Raw genomic sequence first — 25,964 nt, 5'->3', positions numbered from 1 at the left:
CAAGCTCCTGTATAAACCGAATCCAACCGAAGAAGAAAGGTGTCTATCGACCGAGTGTGGAGCTGGAGCTGCACTTGCAGCAGTTGTTCTCCCTTTTGTCTGGCAATTGTCGCTCTGCAGCACCGCGTACGTACGTACACTCCAGAGCCACGCTGAAGGGTACTAAACTAAAAGATAGGTGCTAAATGCGTCGCAATCACAACACCACCATCAACGCTCCTAGTAGTAACAGTATAAAGCTCTAAGCGAACCTCGTTCCGTTCGCACGCCCAACCCAACCTACCGCAGTCGGTGCGGAACAAAAGGGGGGTTATCAAGCGACCCGAGCCGAGTCCCCGGGAATCGGAATGAGATGAGAAGGTGGCCGTTCACAATCATAAAAGCGCGCGCGAACAAATCGATAATATTGTGTTTTATTTTTTACTCTCCGCGACCGACCGCCGCACACTGAGTGAGAGCAATGGATAGGTTGGACAAATTCTCTAGCATTCTGCGTACCAGAAAGCATTTGAAAGGCACTCTTTAACTTTAAAACTAGTTGATAAACGTTTATAATAATTATTACGTTTATTAAACTGACCCTGTTATGTCAAGTATGAAACTGAATGAAATATATTGCACAGCTTCGCGGAAGCTCGGAATTAGAAAAAAGAGAAATGTTAGACAAATATTACTAATTAATGATTCCTTGTTTCTTTGGAATACGGCGCTCTACCAATTGCAATACTTCTAATTTATAATCTTATTTTATGTACTGTACATACATATTTATGTGTTCCTATTCGTTTATTCTACCTTCATATTTCTTTTGAAAACTTCATTTTTCAATCTAACGTTTACTGTTCCATTTTAACTATTTAAAATTTATTACTCTCAAAATCAACAGGGCCAAAATTCAACTGAGCTAGTTTGACAAATAGCAAGAATAAAACGAATGTAACGTAGGATTCTATCCCAGTGTGCCCAATGAAAATGGGTATCCAATGAGACAAAGGGTACGGTCGATGGTGGTGGCCGGTGGTACCGGTGGCGGCCACATTAAACTGTTGCGATGCGAACGCGACGAAAATGATCATGGAACAGAGATAGGAAAATATTAGCTTTCGTGCTGCGAATCGATTCCGACGGAGATTGTGCTTGGATGGTCCCGGGCCCTGGATGGCATCCAAGGCTAGAAGCTATTATGATGATGAGATTTTTTTTTTTGCAATTTAAAATCCATACTTACACTCGTTGGAAAGAAGTATCATATTGGAATTAGGAGAATTTGTAACACATACCTGGAAAGAAGAGAGAAAAAATGTTACTTGATATGCAATTGAAAAAAAAATATAATGAATACCCCTCGTTGTTTGATAAGAGGATACCCAAAATTCAGTGTGTAGTCTAATCACGAACAGCTGTCGAAATTTCTCGTAATATCGCCACACTGATATGTACGAGTGGGAAGCTGAAGTAAATGTCATGCACAGTGGAAGTAATGACTGGAAGGAAGCAGCACAGCAGTAGAGTAGGGAGGATAATGAATATTTTTAAACCGTGTATCAAAGACCTTCCGTCGCAGTACAAACCATGATTACAAAGCGAAATAAATTCTTTTGTAGTTTAGGAAATTTCTTCAAATAGGGCTAGTGTTACGAATGCATAAAATTGATTTGAAAGAGATTCCTCAAAGTTAATAACTATAGAAACGCTGCAGTGTCCCAGTAGTCAATGTGGCAGTATAAAAAAAGAAGAGAAATGTTTCAGTGCTTCTCAATCTGGTTGTGCCACCGTTCAAACAAACCGTAATCCACCCTTTCTTGTATCGACCGAAGTGAACATCATCTTTGCAGGTTTTCTGGTAGATTGACATCCTTAAAGTAAACCAATTGATAGGATCTGTTGAAAATCGTACACAAACTGTTACATCTACGACTATCAGCATGATTACTTTGAGCGCAATAATGTACTATAAACACGAAAGTCCTTTATCTTGTCCTAGTTCAAGGAAAGTTTAGAGTGTTCTCCAGAATTTGGCGCACAGTCCTCCCAGATTTTCCCTAGATCTACGCGGTCGATTCCATTATACATATATCGCTTTGAAGATAAGATAGGAAGGTGATGCGTTTGGACCTGAAATTCACGCATTTGAAGCATTGTCAAGCGGCATTGAAAACTTATTTTTACGCATGACAGACGCCGGAAGATGATTTGGCCTATTACTTTGCGAATATGTACATTATGTGGAAGATATTGATTTGAAAAATGTATTGGAGGTCCACTTTCCATCAGATGGGACTCGAACCCACAACCTCGAGCAATTTGCAATGCAAAAGATTTTGTGTACTGTTGTGGGAACATTCTTACGAATCCACATGTTTATTTCATTATTTGAATCCTCTAAAAACCCTGTAGGTTATGTTTGGAAGCAATTTATGATCTGAAATCGGTATAGATGCCACAAAACAATCAGAGTGATACGCCGCACCTACCAACTATCAACACTTCAATGAAATATTATTATTAAGGGGGAAAATCATGTGAAATACGAAGACCAAGATATTGCAATGGATTGGACGGAAAAATCCAAAAAATCCAGACGTTCTTTTTTTTTATTTATTTATTTTATTTTGGAGCAGGGAAAAGCCGCTGGGAATGGTAATCGACTCTACGACACTACCCATAATTCCATTACCCTTAATTCTATTACCCCGAAGGCCACTACCCCGAACGCCACAACTCCGAATTAGTCACTACCCCGAATGCCATTACCCCTAATGGGACACTACCCCGGATGAGCCAGTACCCCGAATTAGTCATTATTTCAAGTTTGTACTTCAATTATAATTCATATGAATGAACAATAATTGGAACTGAAACTGTTTCAATGCAGTATGGAATTAAATATTCTTACTCCGTAAGATCCCGTTCCACTTCGTATGGCACTCTTCAAGACTCCTGAATGGCAGGGAGAGATTATGCAGCACGTTTTCATGCACAATGCAGAGAGTTGGAGGCAATTGCGGTCCATATCAGCATGGCTACTAGGGCAATAAGGTTGAAGTTGTTCCTTGGTCGCTGTAGTAAAAGTAACGGATTCTGGATGAAGCGTGGTCTAAATCTCAGAATCGACGAGTGGGTGAATGGGTGAGTAAGAGTGAGTGATTAAGTGAGTGAGTAAGAGTGAGTGTGTGAGTGAGCGAGTAAGAGTGAGTGAGCGAGCGAATAACAGTAAATGATTAAGAGTGATCGAGCAAGAGAGAGCGAATGATTGAGAGTGAATGAGTGAGTAAAAGTGGATGAGTGAGTAAGAGTGGTTAAGAGAGTGAGTAATTGTGTGTGTGTGTGTGTATGAGAGTGAGAGAAAGGGAGATCTTGTTTGTCTTCGGGAAGTTGCGTTGACTTAAAGAAGGCATCATCTCGTTTCGCCTTCTATCGAACAGACGTTACTTTTAAAAAAGCAGTAATTCCTCTGTGTGCCTTATCGCGGTATCATCTCTTCTGTCTGCCTTATACCGGACAAACGTGTTCATTTAAACAAGGCATTATTTCCTATGTGTGCCTTATACCGGGAAAAAGCCGTCCATTTAAACAAGGCATTATTTCCTCTGTTTGCTTTATACCGGGCAAACCCGTCCATTTAAAGAAGGCATCATCTCCTCTGTCTGCATTATACCGGGCAAACGTGTCCATTTAAAGAAAGCATCATCTTCTCTGTCTGCCTTATACCGGGCACATTCGTTCATTTAAACAAGGCATCATCTCCTCTGTTTGCCTTATACCAAGAAAATGCGTTCTGTTGGAAAAGAGGATCTCTTACTCCATTCCGTAGAATAGTACTTTTCCAGGTCATAATGACAGGAATGACAGTTAAAGCTAATTAGACGAAAAATCAAAACTGTTGAACTGGTTGGTTTAAACCTGTTGCTATTCATCGATATCTGTTGGTGTTACACATAATAATAGAACACTATTGATTAGGGTGGTTAAAAAAACACTTTTTCAAATATTTTGATGGGCCGCCCTCTTATTCGGTTCTATTTGGTGCCCTGATGCTCTGGACAAAATTGCATCCAAATCGGTCAACATTTGGGCGGTGCTAAACTCGTTGAAAGTTTATATGGAAAAATGTATGCAGAAACATCCAAAAACAGTGATTTACAGTTGGACGGTACAATTTACGATCAAGAACAATAATACTCATTCAGTTCTTGTAGAATTAAATACAGAATGTTATGCTGAAAACCGCGAGGCTGCCAAAATGTGTTGTGCTGGAACCATTCGCGAAAACCGAGGCTGCCAAAACGTGTTGTGCTGGAACCATCCAATATTTTGAAAACGGGAGCAGTATCTCTGGCTTCGGCCAGACGTATACCAATTTCTGTTACCTAGGAGGGAAACTGGCGTTTTTTGCTGACCGAGCGACTACAGATGGAGCTGGAGAGACCACAGTAGTCATGACAGGAATGGCTACCAAAGGCGCGCTTGTTCTTGACTATTTGTTTTTTTTTTTTATTAATTACATGCTCCGAAATTAATGATATTTACACAAGGAACGATTTCGACTCTAACAGTGTAGTTTTTTTTGTTATCATGCGTGCTCACGATTAATAACATCACAATAATAAGAAATAAATTAATTTGCGCCCCATTTTTTTTCGGTTGTTACTAATATGGGTACATGTTATGAATTACAAGAGCAGATACCCCTTAAAGGAAAAGCAGGGACGAAAGAGCATTGCATTGAAGAATATTAGGCCATCTTAGAATGTCAGACAATTTAAAAAAGCGTCGTGAATATAGAAGAACGCAATATGTGCATTTTTTGACGATTTATGTAATTGATTGTGGGAGAAGAACAACACGATCACAGTAAAAGCCTATTAATGACTAATATCTTTGACTGTGTATTGTAATTAAGTAGTCTCCCGAATTGAGGTGAACGTCTTACCAGTCTTATTCTCATGGATCGACTGTTGTTGCCTCCCAATGGTTTAAATTTAAACGAGCTACTTGCTTGCCCGAGTCCATCTGGATGCCGAATAGGTGTTTGTTGTCTACGCACAGATCAAACACCTCGGTACAACCTGACAGGTGCGAGCTTTGTGACCCACTACTCCACACTTCCGGCCTAGGCTATTTCGATCAGGTCCCTTACAGTCATATGTCTTGTGAACGTAGTCGAAGCACATGTATTGCGCATTTATTTGCTAGCTGGACACGGTCGGTTAGATAGAGCAGCCGTTCCACCAAGTGTTCGTTAAAGTAGTAGAAGCATGAATACTAGAACGCTAGTGGCGCTGTAGTCATTTAAATTATTTCGACAAATTATGCTTCAACAAGCTTCAATTTGCCATAATTTATGCATCATGTTGTAGTGCATGTTTGATTTCATCACCAACACCAGTTGGTTTGAGCGAGACTAAATAAACGTCAAAAAATTCTAACCCGCAAGCTGAGTGAAAGAGCGAATATTTGTTTACCGGCGACCACGTCCTTTTTTCATTCGCATTTCTGGCGGAAACAAGAATGAGCACGTGTTTTAGTAGGGTAGTTAGATTCATAGAGTTCCGCGACTATAATATTGAAAAATCGATTTCAATTAACTAAATATTTGTTATCATTAAAATTAAGTTTTAGAAGACATCAATATTAATATCAAGCAAATCCACAATAACAGACCCGTGGTTGTTGTTTTATGCTCACCGAACATACTGACCAGCCCTTGGTCTTCTCCAGCACCTTCTTTGCATTCACCAAGCAAATCTTCCCTTCAGCCTCTTTACTGGCTCTGGATGGACTCATCATCTGCTCGCGTTTATCAGTAAGGAAGCGAATCCTGCCTTCTGCCTCTTCACTGAACTGGACTCCAACTCCATTGCTGCTTCGCTACCATGAATAGGTCGAACTTGTTTTTACAATTTTCACGAAGATTTGCGCGCCACGTCGCCGCCACCGTCAATTTTGCATCGGCGCGTTGCCGGTTAGGTTTTTGTCACGCCGCTGATCTATAATTTTCCACGCCGATTCAAATTCAAAGAAGTTCGTAGAATTTCCAGATAGATATCCCCAACTTATCACGTTGTAAGTCCACTGAATTTTTCGTGAAAATATGTACCAATGATTTCCTTGAAAAAACTAAGCAGAACTTCGAGTCCAAATTCCGATAAATTTCTCGTTGAAATTGAATTTTTGAACGGAGAAGCGTCGTTTGGCAAAAGATCATTTGGCCGAAAGCCAAATGTTGTTTGGCAAATTCATCACTTGACCGAACAAGCCGTTTAGCCGAAGCCCATCTAGCCTAAAGTGTTTTCGCCGAAAATGTCATTTGGTCTGCAAAACAACCATTTCTACCAAACGAGCAATTCGGCCAAATGGCCTATTATGGCAAACTACTTTGATGGCCAAATTACAAGCTCGGCTGAATGTCCATTTCGACTGTATGTCGCTTGGTCAAATTACATTTTTGGTTAAACTATTTTCGACCCAACAATCGTTTTGTACAAACGTTCATTACAATTCCCAATGGAATTCGGTTTACCGTGCTATTCGACCAAGCGGCATCCGAACAAATGGCTTTTCACCGTATTACTTTCGACCAAACAATGGGAAGGGCCATTTGGCCGAAAGGTGTTTGGTCGAATAAATCATTAGACCAAAACCCATCTAGCCAAAAGTGTCATTTAGCCGAAATGGACATACGATCGAAAAAGTCGTTTGGCCGAACAGGGCATTTGACTGACATTCGGTTAAATCCAGCTTTTACGCAGATCATGCCATAAATTTTGAAGCACCCACATTGACATTTCAGGTGTACACTATAATTTTTTTATAATTAGATCATAGTAAGTCATAATATATCTGAGATTTTGTTGTAACTTGACAACGTCTTCCAAACAACAACAAGCTTTTGTCATCGCCTCTGGAAACTTTATTTTATTGGAACCTAGGATATTGGAACCAAAGATATTATATTTTTTCAAACTCTTATTCATAATATTCAATTTATTTTAGGTATTTTCCAAGCAACTGATAGCAGAAAGCGGATCTGTTAACTTCTTCCAGCCGAATAACATATCAAGAATCAAATGGTCAAACATTGTTTACAGAGGGTGTACGTTGTCTTGCCTAATGATAGCGAACGTGATTTAGTAACGCAAACTCATTGGACATGAATTTTACCTGATTTGTGGAACTTAAAAGATTGAAATATGCAACGTATTGATGAAGCAGCAGTGGCACTAGTAAATGCAACATTTCCAATAGGTCTCATTCATTTTTAAATACAATCAATTGTAATATCTCTTTCTGTTAAAATAGGGAGAATTTGTGTGAAAATTGAGAGAATTCATGTTTCTGACTTATATCTTATTCTACAAAGTAATAGAATATCATAATCTAAAACAAAAAAAATATACATAGGTACATATAGCAGATAGGTTTCGTTTCGGTTCAGCCTTATACCTTGAGAATCTTGTCCAGGAAATTGGTTATCATGCGTTTTTGAAGGACGTGATTCGTGGAATCTGAACAGGGTAAATCAAAAACAGTTTAAAATGCATGGAGATCAAAGTACGGCGAAAATTTTCCCGAGGTTTTCGGTTATTTCAAATATTTCACAACAAGTTTACAATTACTCCATGGCTATAGAATTTGGGTCTGTGCTGTGATATATTTTTTATATAATTGAGTATATTACTGCACTCTGTTCTACATTAAAAACATTCAAAATATCAGATTGAAAATGTTGCAACAAGATACTCAATCACTTTAAGAATTGACTTAGGCGACTAGCGAAGCTTCATTCTTCGTACAACCCACGTTACAGTACTCAAACGCATTGTGGCAAATCTGCGTATCATATTTAATTTGAATCTTCATAGAATATGACTTTGGCAGATTAATTTAATTGCAATGTGGTCAAACGATGATGTGATTGCAGAATGAATCTCTGCCTATCATATTTTCATTACTTCGAGTTCGTAAGATAGAAATTATTCTTCGTGGTTGTTTTCCCCTATATTGTTAGAAAAGCTGCATAAATCTTAAATATCTTCTTCTTCTTCTTATTGGCATTACATCCACACACTGGGACAGAGCCGCCTCGCAGCTTAGTATTCATTAAGCACTTCCACAGTTATTAACTGCGAGGTTTCTAAGCCAAGTTACCATTTTTGCATTTGTATACCATAAGGCTAACACGATGATACTTTTATGCCCAGGGAAGTCGAGACAATCTCCAATCCGAAAATTGCCTAGACCGGCACCGGGAATCGAACCTAGCCACCCTCAGCATGGTCTTGCTTTGTAACCGCGCGTCTTACCACATGGCTAAAGAGGGCCCACAAAAAAATCTGAAATATATAAATAATAATTATACAAAATGGAATACTTTATCATGATTTGGATACGTTTTTACATCTCAGGTTTTTACCATGTGAAAATATTTGACAGATAGCAAAACAATCCCAAAAAATCAAGGCTACTGAGATGCAGGCATAAAAAAGTTCACACTAGCTGTCATAGTTGAATCACCCCTCATCGGCTTTATGGCAAGCGTAAAAAGCTGGATGGGCCTTTCTGTCAAACGACCATTACGACCAAATGGCATTTTCAGCCGGCTGACTTATTCGGCCAAACGACCATTTCGGCGAAGCAACCTTTTAGAGACAACGGCTTTTCGGACCGATTGTCGCTTTGGCCAAACTAAATTTTTGATCAAACCGTTTTCATTTAATAACCGGGATCGTAGTATGCTATTCAAGATAACGGGCGCATATTTTTTTATCTCCTGCCAAAATTTCAAATTTTCTCTGTTTCTCACTGAAAAAATTCAAGAACCGAGCCAATAATTATGCCAATACTCACACCAAAAAACGAAGAATCTTTGAGAGTCCTGGAATCTGATCGGAGGAGCGGACCGGACAGTAGATAAGGTCGTTCAAGGATCAGTTTCGATCAAGACGAGGCTTCGGACGAGAGACACCTCTGTGAATTGGAGTCCCAATTCATTAATCGAATTACTCGGTCAAAAAAGCATGAGTGACGAGTGGATTGAATTAATCAAAAATGATACCCAAGATGATGCGTTCAACCTCTGTATCCTTCAGAATACTCCTTTTGTATCGGTACATCGGTGAGTTTACTCTGGTGCTCTGTTGGTGAGTTATAGGGTGTTTCTTTTTCTAGAAGGCAAGACATCCACGCGAGGTAAGTGGATTTATTTTCTTATTAAACATAAGTGATCTAGTAATTGATGTATGCCATAAGGGCTTTTGCCACATATTTGGAACATGCAAATAAACGTAACATTCAATCGATCTCACTATTCTTTTAAATCGAAATAAACTTAAACGGTGCTTGCTTGTAAAATTAAATCAAATTTAATTGAATATCGAATGTTAATTCGTTTGATGGGGTAGCCTACAGTTTTACACGTCGTTGAATTTTCAAAATTATTTGCTGTGTGGGCCTAATTCAGCATTTCCTATCATTAACTGACAAAAAATAATAATTCAATTGTTTTATTTCCTGTTAGAGAACAATGATAAACAAGTTGACGAAAGGCATTTAAGGTTCGATTTCCCAAAATTAGGCATCTTCTTCGAAAAAATATTTGGTAGGCGTGGTAACAAATAACTTCCACCATAACTGGTACCAAATAGTTTTCGGTGAAAAGTTCCTTCTTTTGAAAATACCAGCGTTAGATGTCTTTCGTCGATTTCCGGCGGTTCACTTATGCTGGCTATTAAATAGCTTTTGTACATATACGTAAGCGCTCGGCGGGTAAAAAATAGCCACTGTTGGTGATTAATTCCATGCTTCCCATACAAAAAAATAAAGAGTTTGCAAAGCATTCTAAAATATTGCAGGCCCGTTTTTCATTTCGGTGATTTTTTTAAACAAAATGTGAATATCCCAAAAAATGCCAAAATTTCCTAATAAAGAGTACGAACAATAAATATTACACCATTTTTCCGGGAATTTTTCATAGTTAGTGCGTATGCAATTGATTGGAAATTTGCAAGAGCGTGCTGATGATGGCTCGTGGTCGTAAAGCTATGAACAATTTTAGTTTCTTTTAATTACTTTTTCTTGTAATGTTTTTTATACTGTCTTCTTCTTCTTCTTATTGGCATTACATCCCCATACTGGGACAGAGCCGCCTCGCAGCTTAGTGTTCATTAAGCACTTCCACAGTTATTAACTGCGAGGTTTCTTAGCCAGGTTACCATTTTTGCATTCGTATATCATGAGGCTAGCACGATGATACTTTTATGCCCAGGGAAGTCGAGACAATTTCCAATCCGAAAATTGCCTAGACCGGCACCGGGAATCGAACCCAGCCACCCTCAGCATGGTCTTGCTTTGTAGCCGCGCGTCTTACCGCACGGCTAAGGAAGCACGGCTGTGAAAGCAATTATATATGGTTTCGAAAAATCTTATGATTTCTATACTTAATTGCGTGTGGATGCCAATTTAAATCGGTTGAACCTGATAATAAAAATAATTAAAAGTGTATCTTATTCTACATTATACGAAAAATTCTAAAAAAAACAAATTATTAACTGGTTATAAATAGACATGAGGACGTTTCTAATGAAGGGCTTATGGTTTTTCAAAGATGGTATCTGGGGAAAACTAGAAATTTTCACAAGAGTTTTCCGGGAAAGCAGATTAAGAAAAAAATTAAAGCTAACTTATGCACGACCCAAATCAAATACGAGTTTAAACCTATCAGACAGACTTATTGTGCCGGAAAATATGGAGATGCTGTAAGTACAAATATGGTATAATTTTATCGTCTTATGAGTTTTCGCTTGTTTTTCATCGCTTTTGTTTCTTTTTCTCGTTCCAGAGAGCGAGAAATGGCGCTTAAACCTAGGCCTATATGTACACTGATGTGCATAAGTATTCGTCATGTTTAAATAGTAATCTATCTGAATTTATGCGAATACTTTTGCCCGTCAGTGTATAAGCCAGGGCACTAGACTAAAAACTGTGTCCCATCCCAAGACGTCGAGGACTTAAGGAGTGTACATTAATCTTCTTAGCAAAGTCACTCCCAACGATTCGTCAATCATATTTTCCCCTGAATGTGAAACGGTTGGTACGGCTGTCCCCGTTTCTTCCTTTCGTAGATTCAAAACTCTTCGTTGATCGTGTTATTTATTTCTAAATAATCTGATTGCCGTGGAGTTATGGCTTGTCTCCCAAATTCAAGCCTGCACGGTTGGCCTGGTCGTTTTATTACTTGTGTCATATTTATGATATGCTGCAAATATTAATGCAGACAAGAAAATGTTCGGGAATACAACCGACATTTCCAGGATGCTTTTCAATACTGGCTGTGCATGCGCTAAGACAAGACAAGACAAACCGTTTTCATTTAATAACCGTTTCGCCCGAAATGTCTTAAAGTTTTCCGCGCATATTCTGCAGATTTTTCCATGTATATTTTGAAAAATATCCAACAGAAATTCCAAAAAACTTTCCGTGGATATTCTGAAAATTTTCCTGTAGAAATTTGGATCAATTTCTCGTAGAAATTCTGAAGAATTTCTCACGAATAATTTTCCTTGCGAATTCCAAAGAGATTCCAAAGAATTCTCAAAATTTCAAAAGTAGTTCTCGCTAAAATTGGAAAATAATTTCCAAATGAATATTTTGGAAAAAATGAGCAAAATTATGTTGAGCTTATGACAAGGAACATTTTGTAGGGAAATCCCTCTGACCTTTCCGGTTAATGTCTTGAAAATATAAAAAAAACTTTTAAAAACTGAATGTAATAAAAAAAAAATGCCACGCCGATTCACGATGCCGCCACCGCCGGCTAAAATTCTGACGATTTTGGGACCGGCGCACACATCTACTTGCAAATTGTCTTTGAATTCAATCAGATTTGATTGCTTGCCAGTAACATCAAGTTATGAGAGTTTAGTTGGTCAAAACTGTCTGATAGGTAAGTAAAAGATTTCTGTTATCCTTCTTCATTGAGGTTACCAACCAAATCATTCTTACCATTACAAAGAAAACCAATTTGATCTCTTAATCCAAAAATGCGGTTAAGAAAACAGCTTTTTGCAATTCCTGATCATAATACCTGGTTTACAGTTGTCATTTTAGTGATAAAACGGCCTACTTTTCCATACCAACAGAATGGGTGCTTTAATGACCATTATGCAACTCAAATGGGTTGCATAATATTCATTATAGCACTCATTTGGGTGCTATAATGAAAAACCTACATTGGGACAATAGTTACTTGACTACATTTAGCTGAATTAGTTTGGGTGAGTGTTTAAATAGTGTACTCTAAGCGTCTCGTAATAAATGAAATGGTTTGTTGGACATAACATCACAATTTTCCAAAGGCAATTGCATTCATCGCTTCATAGCTTTTCAAGCTATGCAATTTGGCACGATAAGATGGAATCTTATTGTTCTCTGCACTCGTGCTGAAAAATCATCTTTTTGCAACTAGTTGCACAAACTACTATTTAATAACCCATGGGAGTGTCGAAAAGGAGGACCTCGCGATGATATCGATGTCTATTTGATATAGTTCACTATTCTTACATGTAGGGTTTTACAAATGAGGGCAGCATATCGGTGACTTACGCAATGAACACATTTGGCATGTGCGGCAAACTTCTTCACTCTTCTTATAAATCCTGATTTGGACACGAGCATATCTGGTGTCGCAACAGTATAAAAACACCTGCTGTAAGCCAACGAATTCAAAAAATGAATTTATTGCAGCCATGATGTCGTCACTTTTGGTTGTAGTTATCAAATCACTACAGAAAACTCTTCTTATAAATCTCCTGATTCTAAGAGTAAAACTAATAAATTGAAAAAATTCTATTTGTACACAAAATAAATTAATAAAAACAAAAATAGTGATCACGAAAGTCATACCACAAAAAGGGCGAATTCTTTGCAAAGGTTTTTTGTGCCTTTATTATCGAGACTTTCAGCCCAAGGCTGGCTCGCCTCGACATTTCAAAGGTTTCAGGGCCCCTTGGTACGATCTCGCTGCCCCCCAGGTGGATTCGGACCACCGGTTGGGAAACATTGACTTAGGGTAAGGAAGCGTCACATTACAATAAACGTTAAACATGAAATACAGTTCACTGGATGCATAGAGGTAGATAGAACAGTAAGTTGAGGTGACTGGTGAATAGAAAGTTTTCGAGGTTTGGTGACCTCTTTTCCATGTGAACTCCAATCGAAAAAGTTCGTGATAGAGCTTTTAGAGCACCGAAAAAGTTCAAATTATTGATCATCTATTTTTATAAGATAGAAAAATTTGAGTGATTATTATTAAGATAGAACAGATAGAATCAGGTATGGGAACCTACAAGCTCAGGAGAAATACAATGTTTGAAGCCCATATGCCTGTTAGGACTCGTTTCATGTATATGCCATCCAGATTACCGAGGTGCCAAGCCATCGTAGACGGAAGTTTTGATTAAAGCCAAAATGTCGTGTGAGACCTCGTCTTACTGACTTAGACATAGAGGTAATCGTCTGCAGGTTCAGCTAACTCGACAATCAGATCATCCCGCCATCCCCAACTGTTTATGAACTCCTCGACTAACACGTGGCGCGTACATCGAGCAGCCATGCCGGCTGGACAGGCATTATTTATTAACAACACGACTCTGACACACACTCACACATAATGTAAATTTAGGGTAATAAACCAAAGATTGTTAAAAACTAGATTTTGTTAATCACTCCCACATATCCGAGGTCTGATTAGTGAAGTAGAGTTGTACACCAGCCGATCTTGTGACCAAAAAGGTTCTCCAAGCCGAGCCAGCCCTAAAAAGAGGTCTTCTAAGCACCCAGCCTCACACGCCAGGCTATTGCTTAGCCAAGCTTGCCGAGGTCTTGGTTCTGGCAGTCCAGGTGCTGCCCTTCCCAGCAATTATAGATGACCTTGGTCAAAGTAGCCCCTGGATGTCAATTGAGATATTCGATCCGCCATTGGTAGCACCGCAACCGCTGCACTTGGCACGGTTCCCCCGGATCAGAGAAACGACTGGTATGACGGCGAATGTGAGCAGTTAGTGGAAGAGAAGAATGCAGCATGGGCGAGATTGCTGCAACACCGCACGAGGGCGAACGAGGCACGATATAAACAGGCGCGGAACAGACAAAACTCGATTTTCCGGAGGAAAAAACACCAGCAAGAAGATCTAGACCGTGATAATAACGCATGAAAGTTCTATGAGAAGTTAAACCGTTCACGTAACGGCCACGTGCCACAGCCCGATATGTGTAAGGACATAAACGGAAACCTTCTTTCGAACGAGCGTGAAGTGATCCAAAGGTGGCGGCAGCACTACGAAGAACACCTGAATGGCGATGTGGCAGACGAAGATGGCGGTATGGTGATGGACCTGGGAGAACGCGCGCAGGACTTAATTCTACCGGCTCCGGATATCCAGGAAATCCAGGAGAAGATTGGCCGGCTCAAGAACAACAAAGCCCCTGGGGTTGACCAACTACCAGGAGAGCTATTTAAACACGGTGGTGAGGCACTGGCTAGAGCGCTGCACTGGGTCATTACCAAGATTTGGGAGGAGGAAGTTTTGCCGCAGGAGTGGATGGAAGGTGTCGTGTGTCCCATCTACAAAAAGGGCGATAAGCTGGATTGTAGCAACTACCGCGCAATCACATTGCTGAACGCCGCCTACAAGGTACTCTCCCAAATTTTATGCCGTCGACTAGCACCAACTGCAAGGGAGTTCGTGGGGCAGTACCAGGCGGGTTTTATGGGCGAACACTCCACCACGGACCAGGTGTTTGCCATTCGCCAAGTACTGCAGAAATGCCGCGAATACAACGTGCCCACACATCATCTATTCATCGACTTCAAAGCCACATATGATACAATCGATCGGGACCAGCTATGGCAGCTAATGCACGAACACGGTTTTCCGGATAAACTGACACGGTTGATCAAAGCGACGATGGATCGGGTGATGTGCGTAGTTCGAGTTTCAGGGACATTCTCGAGTCCCTTCGAAACCCGCAGAGGGTTACGGCAAGGTGATGGTCTTTCGTGTTTGCTATTCAACATCGCTTTGGAAGGTGTAATACGAAGAGCAGGAATTAACACGAGTGGTACAATTTTCAATAAGTCCGTCCAGCTATTTGGTTTCGCCGACGACATAGATATTATGGCACGTAACTTTGAGAAGATGGAGGAAGCCTACATCAGACTGAAGAGGGAAGCTAAGCGGATCGGACTAGTCATCAACACGTCGAAGACGAAGTACATGATAGGAAGAGGTTCAAGAGTAGCCAATGTGAGCCACCCACCGCGAGTTTGCATCGATGGTGACGAAATCGAGGTGGTAGAAGAATTTGTGTACTTGGGCTCACTGGTGACTGCCGAAAATGACACCAGCAGAGAAATTCGGAGACGCATAGTGGCTGGAAATCGTACGTACTTTGGACTCCGCAAGACGCTCCGATCGAATAGAGTTCGCCGCCGTACCAAACTGACAATCTACAAAACTCTCATTAGACCGGTAGTCCTCTACGGACACGAGACCTGGACGATGCTCGTGGAGGACCAACGCGCACTTGGAGTTTTCGAAAGGAAAGTGATGCGTACCATCTATGGTGGGGTGCAGATGGCGGACGGTACGTGGAGGAGGCGAATGAACCACGAGTTGCATCAGCTGTTGGGAGAACCATCCATCGTTCACACCGCGAAAATCGGACGACTGCGATGGGCCGGGCACGTAGCCAGAATGTCGGACAGTAACCCGGTGAAAATGGTTCTCGACAACGATCCGACGGGCACAAGAAGGCGAGGTGCGCAGCGGGCAAGGTGGATCGATCAGGTGGTAGATGACTTGCGGACCCTCCGTAGACTGCGTGGTTGGCGACGTGTAGCCATGGACCGAGCCGAATGGAGAAGACTCTTATATACCGCACAGGCCACTTCGGCCTTAGTCTGAATAAATAATAATAAATAATGTAAATGGGCGCTTCCTCTGACCAACCCTGAGCCTTGTAAGGGGCAAATCCTCTAGCGAAAAAATCCGCCTTATCGCTGGCCGCTGCATCATCATATTTTTTTTTCAACAGTTCCGTTAGCAAAAATATGCACATCAACGCTCCCCACTCAAACTCCCCTCCTTTTGGGATAAAGTTTATAATGACATCCCGCCAGGATATGAGAATATACAGCAAAACTACATATTGAAAATTTTCCCAAAACATGCTTGATTATATTCAAAACATCTCTGAAATAGAGGGAGATAAATCCCACCCTCTCCTGAGCAAAACAAGTGCCCATTGAAACGATTCAGTAGTTATGATTCTACGAGCTTGGCTAGGGCCCATATGCGTATCAAATAAGTGCTCGAATGATTTTTCGTCAGAAGAAATATAAGTCGTCATTTAGCTGGCGAAATTCGCCAACTTGGAAGTCCTTATAACTCGCAAGAATTACCAAACTACCAAAAATTAGGAGAATCGGTTGAAAACTAAAAAATGGCAAAAAAACTTAGACAACTTAGAAACAATTGCACGGAGGTTTTTCCCAGCCGGATCTCCCAGCAGATCTTAGAGCCTTCTTAAAAGCTGCTGATCCAAATCCTTCTGCACTGCTTCCAGAAATTAACCAAATCGGAATTCCACAATAGAGTTCCTTTTGTTGGTTTTCACAGAGTGCAAAATCAATGCCGTCTGGAAGGGTACCACAATCTGATCACAATCGTTGCTGGTCAAGACAAGTAACTAATCTAAACTTGATAGAAGTCTGAAAAAAAAACGAAACGTCTTGTTTCCTTTGGTTACATATTCCATTCCCAATGTTTATTCTACTTAGGGCCAATTTATTCACCTAACTTCCTAGCGATGCTTACCACTAGGCTTAAACTGGGTTTAACGCCTAAGTAGAGGTGAAGAAATCGTTTTTTAACATTATTGTTTATGGAAGACCGTCTCCGATTCGTCGATTAGAGGTCGCCTCAAATATTGTTGGACCATAAATACTTTATAGGTTGAGAGAGATTTCAATATTTTTTGTTTTCTACAAATAAGCTTTGAAACTGCAAAAAGTCTTTTCCGTTTTTCACAAATTTGAGAACCACTGCGGCATTATGATAATCTGCATTTTATTCGCTCAACTTTTACCCAGTGTCGTTTGCATAAAGATAGCGATGGCGATTCGATTTTTGGACATTTTACTCATAACACAAACTCTCCCTCTATCTTTCTTTCTGTGGTTGTGTCACCGCCTGACAACGACAACGGTGACCACACTAAATGCACCATGAATCCACGCGCACTGAGTCGACTTCCCAAAAAAAAATAACGCTAGTAGACAAACACGACGCCCAGCATATGTACGGAGTATAGTAAGCCGTCGTTGTCATCGTGATTGGATTACCAACCAGTGACTATTCGGTGAGCGGCATATTAAAAGGAGAAATGTTTTATTTTACGGTTGGTGCAATGTTACGCCAGCGAGGGCAATACGAACAAAGTATGCACGACGGTATGACCGAGTTTACAAAGTCAGGTGGCGTAAAATGGGATAGAGGAGCTCATGTGTCGACCCCCCGTATCGTTTTGCTTTAGTGGTGCTAGTCTAGTGCGGAATTTTGTGATTCAATCGTTCAACTATCCTTTTGAGACGCATTATGCTAATGGGAGTAACAGTTGGTGGTGACATGGCAGGTTACGGCGTCGTGCTTAGTATGATGTAGGCGAAGGTATTCGGTACACAAAATTGCAAAATTGAGCTATATGTTTCCTTATTGTTTTGAAATGATGTTTCAGTCACAGTCAGTCAGTTTGTCTGCACACAGCTTCTTCGTTGTGAAAGGTGTTCACAAAGATGAATAATACATTACTCGTTTAATTAAATTACTAAGTTTAGTTAGTGGAAGGCCTTAATTGATCAGTAATGCAAATGCTTCAAAGGCTTAACAATATTTTAATGGAAAAAATGAAGATTTCATCTAAAATGAGCGAAGGCGTGTGGAATTTTCAAATGTAACTCATGTCAATCGGTTTTACAGCGAATGTAGTGCCGGTCTGTCCATCATGCATGTGTCTTGGCTCCAACCAGCTAACATTAAACGGTGTCCGCTACCACATTGCACAAATCATTTCACCACGGATTCTACCGCTTCTTCAGCGATCCACTGCATTATTCATCAAAGGAAAACCCCTCACACATAATTACATATTCACGTTTTTGACGTGCCGCTTGTTGTACCTTACAAGTCGGCAACAACGAGTCCAGTCCAGTCGTTATCTAGAGCATCATCCCGTGTGATGTGTTTGCTGTGCACCTTCGAACGAAAGGGAAACCGTCGATTAGCGTGCGAGCCAGTAAACTCACGTGCCGCCAAGATCACGATAATCGAAATGAAAACTCGGTGGTACAACTAAAAGTACAAACAAGTTGATCGGTAGGTAGGTTGGCTGAGCGAATAAACCAACAGCTTGAACATAAACACTGATCGCAGGCGTGCGGTGCAGCGGAGTCTGACTGAACCAGATTGATTGTTATGATTGTGTAGCACGCGTCCGTCCGCGCCCGTTCAGGCATTCGAACGAACGCACATCCGTTCGATCGTTCGCTCGATCGCTCGTCCAGACAAAAACTGAAGTTTGAGTCCGGTAAAACATGATCGCATAATAATACACCACACGCAAGCACACCCTGTAGGTAATTCCACTTGCTTCCCTTCTCGTGGAGCGCCAAATCGGTACTGACCGTGGTTTTTATTGGATTTTTATCAAATTTTTGCACCACAGTGACGATGCAATGTAGTCCAAAAGGGCAAGAAGTTGGACGTTTCTACTAGAGGCCATGCATTTTTTACTACAATTTGCTCTGTACGACAAGGAAATTACAACAGTGGACGAGCTCGGTACTCTAGTAGTTACCGCTTCGGTCTTATAAGCATGAGGTAATGGGTACAATTCCAGGCTCGCCCCTTTCCTACTTTGTATTTCTATCTTAGTTCTTTCTATGTTTCACGTTCTACCAAAACGATTCCTACTGTTATAACCTTCCTCATTAACCATTCCAAAACCTCCCGTGGCACCTATGAGAGGTCGTAGAGTTCTCTGCATCCTTCTTAAGTAGGTGTCCAACTAACCATCCTTCCCCTTCCTCAGCATTCGCAAGGACATGACTAGGATAAATCCCGACTATTGAAGAGTGCATTGCTTTCATCTAGGAGAAAGTGATTAGTCCCAAATCAATATCTGTGGTAACGGATAAAGGTGATGCAACTTTCATACAATCTAGTCCAGGCTTGTACCACCTACGAATTGGTGTGATATACCAATCGAGTCAACTCGATGAACTGAGCAAATGTCTGTATGTCCGTGTGTATGTATGTATGTGTGTGCACAACTGTCATAAAAAACATTAGTCAATTTTTCACATAATAATTCTCAACCGATTCTCTCGCGACAAGTTGCATTCGACAAAGAATAAAACTTAGTTGACCACTTGTGAATTTCATAACGATTGCGCGTACCAAAAATTGTGGATATTAAAATAGTTATGAAATATAGTGATTAAGTCTAAACATGCTTTAAAATGTCTTAGAATCAATCCATGCAAGCTCTTTTACTCAATTTAGTACATAAATACAATAATACAATAAATGGAACACAAGCTTTGATAGCATGTAAGTTAAGACGCATAACGCCATAACGCTTCTACAGGTATAAAACAGATCGAATAAAACGCGCACGCTAATAATAATTTACATATTATATTATATTATATTTGATTTGGGGGCATCAGGGACTATGTCCAAGGGCTTGACGATCCCTCCCCAGGCCATCTGCGAAATGTGGCGCCTGCCTAGGATGTGGTGGGGTTTGACAGTGGGCCCTGTTAAACCTCTATAAAAAGCTGCATGTATCCGCAAGTAGGCTCCGCCAAATCGACCGTGTGCCGCTCAAAGCGCACAAGCCCCAGTCCTGGTGTTAGGTGGGACGCTAAACAGCCCTGACACGACGGGCCTCCGACGAGACAGGAGGTATGCGCAGGCCTAATAAGCCGCCGTTAAAAACAACTATTACGAACGACATAGAAGATAATACGACTCGATACAATCGGCAACGACCTAGGCGACGAACAATGGATCACGATTGGAAGCTTGGAACATGGAACTGCAAGTCGCTAGGGCTTCGCAGGTTGCGACAGGATAATCTACGATGAATTACATCCCCGCAACTTCGATGTCGTAGCGCTGCAGGAAATCTTCTGGACAGGACAGAAAGTGTGGAAAAGCGGGCATCGAGCGGCTACCTTCTACCAAAGCTGTGGCACCACCAACGAGCTGGGAACCGGCTTCATAGTGCTGGGAAAGATGCGCCAACGCGTGATTGGGTGGCAGCCAATCAACGCAAGGATGTGCAAGCTGAGGATAAAAGGCCGTTTCTTCAACTATAGCATCATCAACGTGCACTGCCCACACGAAGGGAGATCCGACGACGAGAAAGAAGCGTTCTATGCGCAGCTGGAGCAGACATACGATGGATGGCCACTGCGGGACGTCAAAATCGTCATCGGTGACATGAACGCTCAGGTAGGTAGGGAGGAAATGTATAGACCGGTCATCGAACCGGATAGTCTGCATACCGTATCAAACGCCAACGGCCAACGATGCATAAACTTTGCAGCCTCCCGCGGAATGGTAGTCCCCGCAAGAATATCCACAAGGCCACATGGGAATCACCTAATCAAGTAACGGAAAACCAAATCGACCACGTTCTAATCGACGGTAAATTCTTCTCCGACATCACGAACGTACGCACTTACCGCAGTGCGAATATTGAATCCGACCACTACCTCGTCGCAGTATGTCTGCGCTCAAAACTCTCGACGGTGATCAACACGCGTCGGAGTTGTCCGCCGCGGCTAAACATTGGGCGGCTACAAGACGGTAGACTAGCCCAATACTACGCGCAGCAGCTGGAAGTGGCACTCCCAACGGAAAAGCAGCTAGGCGCAGCATCTCTTGAAGATGGCTGGAGAGATATTCGATCCGCCATTGGAAGCACCGCAACCACTGCACTAGACACGGTGTGCTCCAATCAGAGAAACGACTGGTATGACGGCGAATGTGAGCAGTTAGTTGAGGAGAAGAATGCAGCATGGGCAAGATTGCTGCAACACCGCACGAGGGCGAACGAGGCACGATACAAACGGGCGCGGAACAGACAAAACTCGATTTTCCGGAGGAAAAAGAGCCAGCAGGAAGATCGAGACCGTGAGGAGACGGAGGAACTGTACCGCGCTAATAACGCACGAAAGTTCTATGAGAAGTTGAACCGTTCACGTAAGGGCCACGTGCCACAGCCCGATATGTGTAAGGACATAAACGGGAACCTTCTTACAAACGAGCGTGAGGTGATCCAAAGGTGGCGGCAGCACTACGAATGGCGATATGGCAGACAACGGTGGCGGTATGGTAATGAACCTAGGAGCACGCGCGCAGGACATGCGACTTCCGGCTCCGAATCTCCAGGAAATCCAGTAGGAGATCGGCATGCTGAAAAACAACAAAGCCCCTGGAGTTGACCAACTACCAGGAGAGCTGTTTAAACACGGTGGTGAAGCACTGGCTAGAGCACTGCACTGGGTGATTACTAAGGTTTGGGAGGATGAGGTTCTGCCGCACGAGTGGATGGAAGGTGTCGTGCGTCCCATCTACAAAACAGACGATAAGCTAGATTGTAGCAACTACCGCGCAATCACATTGCTGAACGCCGCCTTCAAAGTACTCTCCCAAATTTTATGCCGCCGACTAACACCAATTGCAAGAGAGTTGGTGGGGCAGTACCAGGCGGAATTTATGGGTGAACGCTCTACCACAGACCAGGTGTTCGCCATACGTCAGGTATTGCAGAAATGCCGCGAATACAACGTGCCCACACATCATCTATTTATCGACTTCAAAGCCGCATATGATACAATCGATCGGGACCAGCTATGGCAGCTAATGCACGAAAACAGATTTCCGGATAAACTGATACGGTTGATCAAGGCGACGATGGATCGGGTGATGTGCGTAGTTCGAGTTTCAGGGGCATTCTCGAGTCCCTTCGAAACGCGTAGAGGGTTACGGCAAGGTGATGGTCTTTCATGTCTGCTATTCAACATCGCTTTAGAGGGAGTAATACGAAGGGCAGGGATTGACACGAGTGGTACGATTTTCACGAAGTCCGTCCAGTTATTTGGTTTCGCCGACGACATTGATATCATGGCACGTAACTTTGAGAGGATGGAGGAAGCCTACATCAGACTGAAAAGCGAAGCTAAACGGATTGGACTAGTCATCAACACGTCGAAGACGAAGTACATGATAGGAAGAGGCTCAAGAGAGGTCAATGTAAGCCACCCACCACGAGTTTCTATCGGTGGTGACGAAATCGAGGTGGTTGAAGAATTTGTGTACTTGGGCTCACTGGTGACTGCCGAAAATGATACCAGCAGAGAAATTCGGAGACGCATAGTGGCTGGAAATCGTACGTACTTGGACTCCGCAAGACGCTCCGATCGAATAGAGTTCGCCGCCGTACCAAACTGACAATCTACAAAACGCTCATTAGACCGGTAGCCCTCTACGGACACGAGACCTGGACGATGCTCGTGAAGGACCAACGCGCACTTGGAGTTAAAAAAAAAAAAAAGTGCTGCGTACCATCTACGGTGGCGGACGGTACGTGAAGGAGGCGAACCACGAGCTGCATGAGCTGCTAGGAGAACCATCCATCGTTCACATCGCGAAAATCGGACGACTGCGGTGGGCCGGGCACGTAGCCAGAATGTCGAACAGTAACCCGGTTAAAATGGTTCTCGACAACGATCCGACGGGCACAAGATGGCGAGGTGAAAAAAAAAGGAAAATTCGGAAGAGTTCCTAGATGACTTCTAATGAATTTCTGAAGGAATTTCCAGATTTTAAAGAAGTTGGAGAATTGTTGGAAACATTTCTGGAAGATTTTTTGAAGATATTTTAGAATGAGAACCTGAAGGAATTTTCGATAGAATTAGCGGTACGGACGACAAAAAGTGTCGTTTAGCAGAACTAGTCATTTGGCCTAAAATGGCGCTTTGCCGGACAGGTCGTTTAACCGAACGGATCATACGGCTAAACCAATAACAAGCCGAAAATGTCACTTGATAGAACAGGTCATACGACCGAATATGTCATTTGGTCGAAAATGTAATTTAGCCGAACGGGTCCAACTGTCGAAAAGGTCATTTGGCCAAACAGGATATAGGGATAAAAGGCGGGCTCTTTTCCCCATCTATTGGGTCAATCTGGGAAACAAGAGCCTTATATTGTATTATTGAATGTACGAACTTTCTTCTGGAAGGAGATTCTCTACTTATCCCGTGGATTTTGCATAAGTGTCTCTGCTTATGGAACCACCCCACTCATTTTGCCCCTTCATACAGGAGTTTGATGAAATGCATTCAATAATATAAACAGGATCAAATCGTTTATCAGATATGACCAGTGCTATCGGCAGGTGCCTTGCTATAATAGATGGTAGTATCATCATCATCATCATCAAAATTTAATTTAGCCGAACGGGTCCTACTGTCGGAAAGGTCATTTGGCCGAACAGGTCACAATGTCATAGATCGAAATTGTCATTTGGCCGAACGGATCTTACCACCAAAAATGCCATTTCACCGAAAATGGCAGTTGGCCGAACGTTTTATATAGCCGAAAATGTAGTTTGGCCCAAAGAGTGATTTTGACGTAAAACTCGTTTAGCCGAAAGAAATGTATGATACAGATCAAACATTCGATCAAACAGGTCGTTCGAACCAATAGGCTATTTCGGATTATGCCGAATATGTTGTTTTAGCTTAGACTGACTGCACATATATACGGTTGGTAATCCGTGATTGATTAGAATTAGTGAAATTTTCCAATGAATAAACTGAACGTCTGGACTGACTGGAGTTGGTCAGTCGTTCTCACTGTGCAAGGCGGGGGTTGAGATTTTTATCATTGTATTTGGCCAAATGACCTGACTAAGATTTTATTTTTGCAGCTCGGCAAAATGCGCACAACTGTCTGAATAGCAAAAAAAAACAGATATCCCGGCAACGATGATGTTTGTTAGTTGATTTTCGGCAAAACATTTGCAAATTTTCAGCAACTTTAACAGAAATCTAGGTTAATAAGTTTGACAATTTGCTGAAACCTGATAAAAAAAATTAAGGGTGTATGATCCGTTCTGTTGCAAACGACATTTTCGGCCGTATGTAATTGCTTAAAATGTTAAAATCAAACGCACAATTTGAATTTTAAAATTTCAGCTGTAGTGGGACGTCATTCCTAAAATAATCAGACAGCAACACGTCAGACATGACACACATAAGTACAACAAAACGCACCCTCTGTAAGTAAAGCAAACACCCTTTTTAGACTGGTCCATTAGATTCGCCACTGTAAAACATTCAAATTTTTAGAAATCCTTGAGGAAGGTGCAATATACAACGAAACGTCGGATAGTATACGCAACACCTATTTTAGCTTGTCATAAAGACTGAAAGAGCCAAAAAGCACCGTCGTCAATTTCGCACTGGTACAGGTACTGTCAAGTGGGGGCCCTCCTTAGCCGTGCGGTAAGACGCGCGGCTACAAAGCAAGACCATGCTGAGGGTGGCTGGGTTCGATTCCCGGGGCCGCACATAGGAGTAAATAAGCCAATTCTTGGCCAAAACTATTTTTTGCGGTTACTTGGGCATGATATTCCTAGGACGAAGTAATAATTGCTAATTATGCAGGAAAATACATTTTTTTTGGATAAATCTATCCACCTAACAGTGTAAAACCAGATAAAAATGTCAAAACACATATGTTTTCAAATAAAACCTCGCGTTTTATGTAAATCTCTTGCTTTCGCTACGCAAACGATTCTAAAATGGCTATAATCCACAAAGTAGCAAAAAAACCCGTAGTTAAAGCTTTATTCTTAAATGGATTTTCTAACATTTACATAGGAAAAAAACATCTAATTTATTTTAACCCATGCTCAAGATCCCAAAAGAAAAATGGTTGTATAAATTCGTATGCACAAAAGTAAACACTGTTTTATGTTTGAACACTCTTTTCTCCTTAACTTAAATCTTAACCTTAAAAATTAGGGTCTGAAAAGGTGAAGCCTGTAGTCTATATATATAAAAATGAAATGGTCTGTGTTCGTATCCGCATAACTCGAAAACGGCTGGATGGATTTTCTTCATTACTTCCGCAGATATTTTCATTGTCGTTTCCGACGGGTTTATATGATATTTCCTCATGTGAAAATTACAAATAAGGTTGAGTAAATCGTGAAATACTAAAATTAAGATTCGTATGGAAATTTCGCATGGGCATTTACGCCTACTATGCAGGACAACGTCTGCCGGGTCGACTAGTATGAAATATAAATCATCTGTATTCTATATACTATGGCTTGAACAACAACGATTACCATGTCCCAATCGAAGTCCACAAGATATCATAGCTAGCCATGACAAAAGTATCATAATAAGGCACCGTCATAAATTATGATCACTCCAATGAAAACGGGTCCATCCTAAATCTAGGTAATAACCGATTTCTCTACAATGCAGAATTTTCGATAAGCGATTTCAATATAAGGTTTGCAAAAATATATCAACGCAACTCATGGGAGACCCATTATTCTATTTGTGTCTTGACAAAATGCATGCGAAATAGCATGCGTTTTACATTTTTTTCTTGGATTCGTTATATATGGTAATTTATGAACAAATGTTAAAATTTTGTTTTAAAATGATGAAAAATCGCATTTTATTCAAATAGCTCAGAATCTTATTTGCGGACGTTTGCGGACGAGTTTTCACGTGGAATGCTTAGTCCATATCTTGAAGTTACACCCAAGTGATTTATCTTTGCCGGATCTTGCCGTATAGATTACCT

General features: G+C 41.4%; 1 protein-coding gene across 4 annotated transcripts in view; it reads right to left on the bottom strand.

Annotated features, from left to right (window-relative positions):
• Nucleotides 1-25,964, bottom strand: part of LOC134207675 (guanine nucleotide-releasing factor 2) — a 226,688-nt gene that overhangs the window by 123,546 nt on the left and 77,178 nt on the right. The gene's annotated exons all lie outside the window — the stretch shown is intronic.

This window comes from Armigeres subalbatus, chromosome 1, assembly GCF_024139115.2.
Source record: "Armigeres subalbatus isolate Guangzhou_Male chromosome 1, GZ_Asu_2, whole genome shotgun sequence".
NCBI classification, from domain to species: domain Eukaryota; kingdom Metazoa; phylum Arthropoda; class Insecta; order Diptera; family Culicidae; genus Armigeres; species Armigeres subalbatus.
The sequence above is the reverse complement of the archived record's forward strand: the minus strand, read 5'-3'. Positions and strand labels throughout refer to the sequence as shown.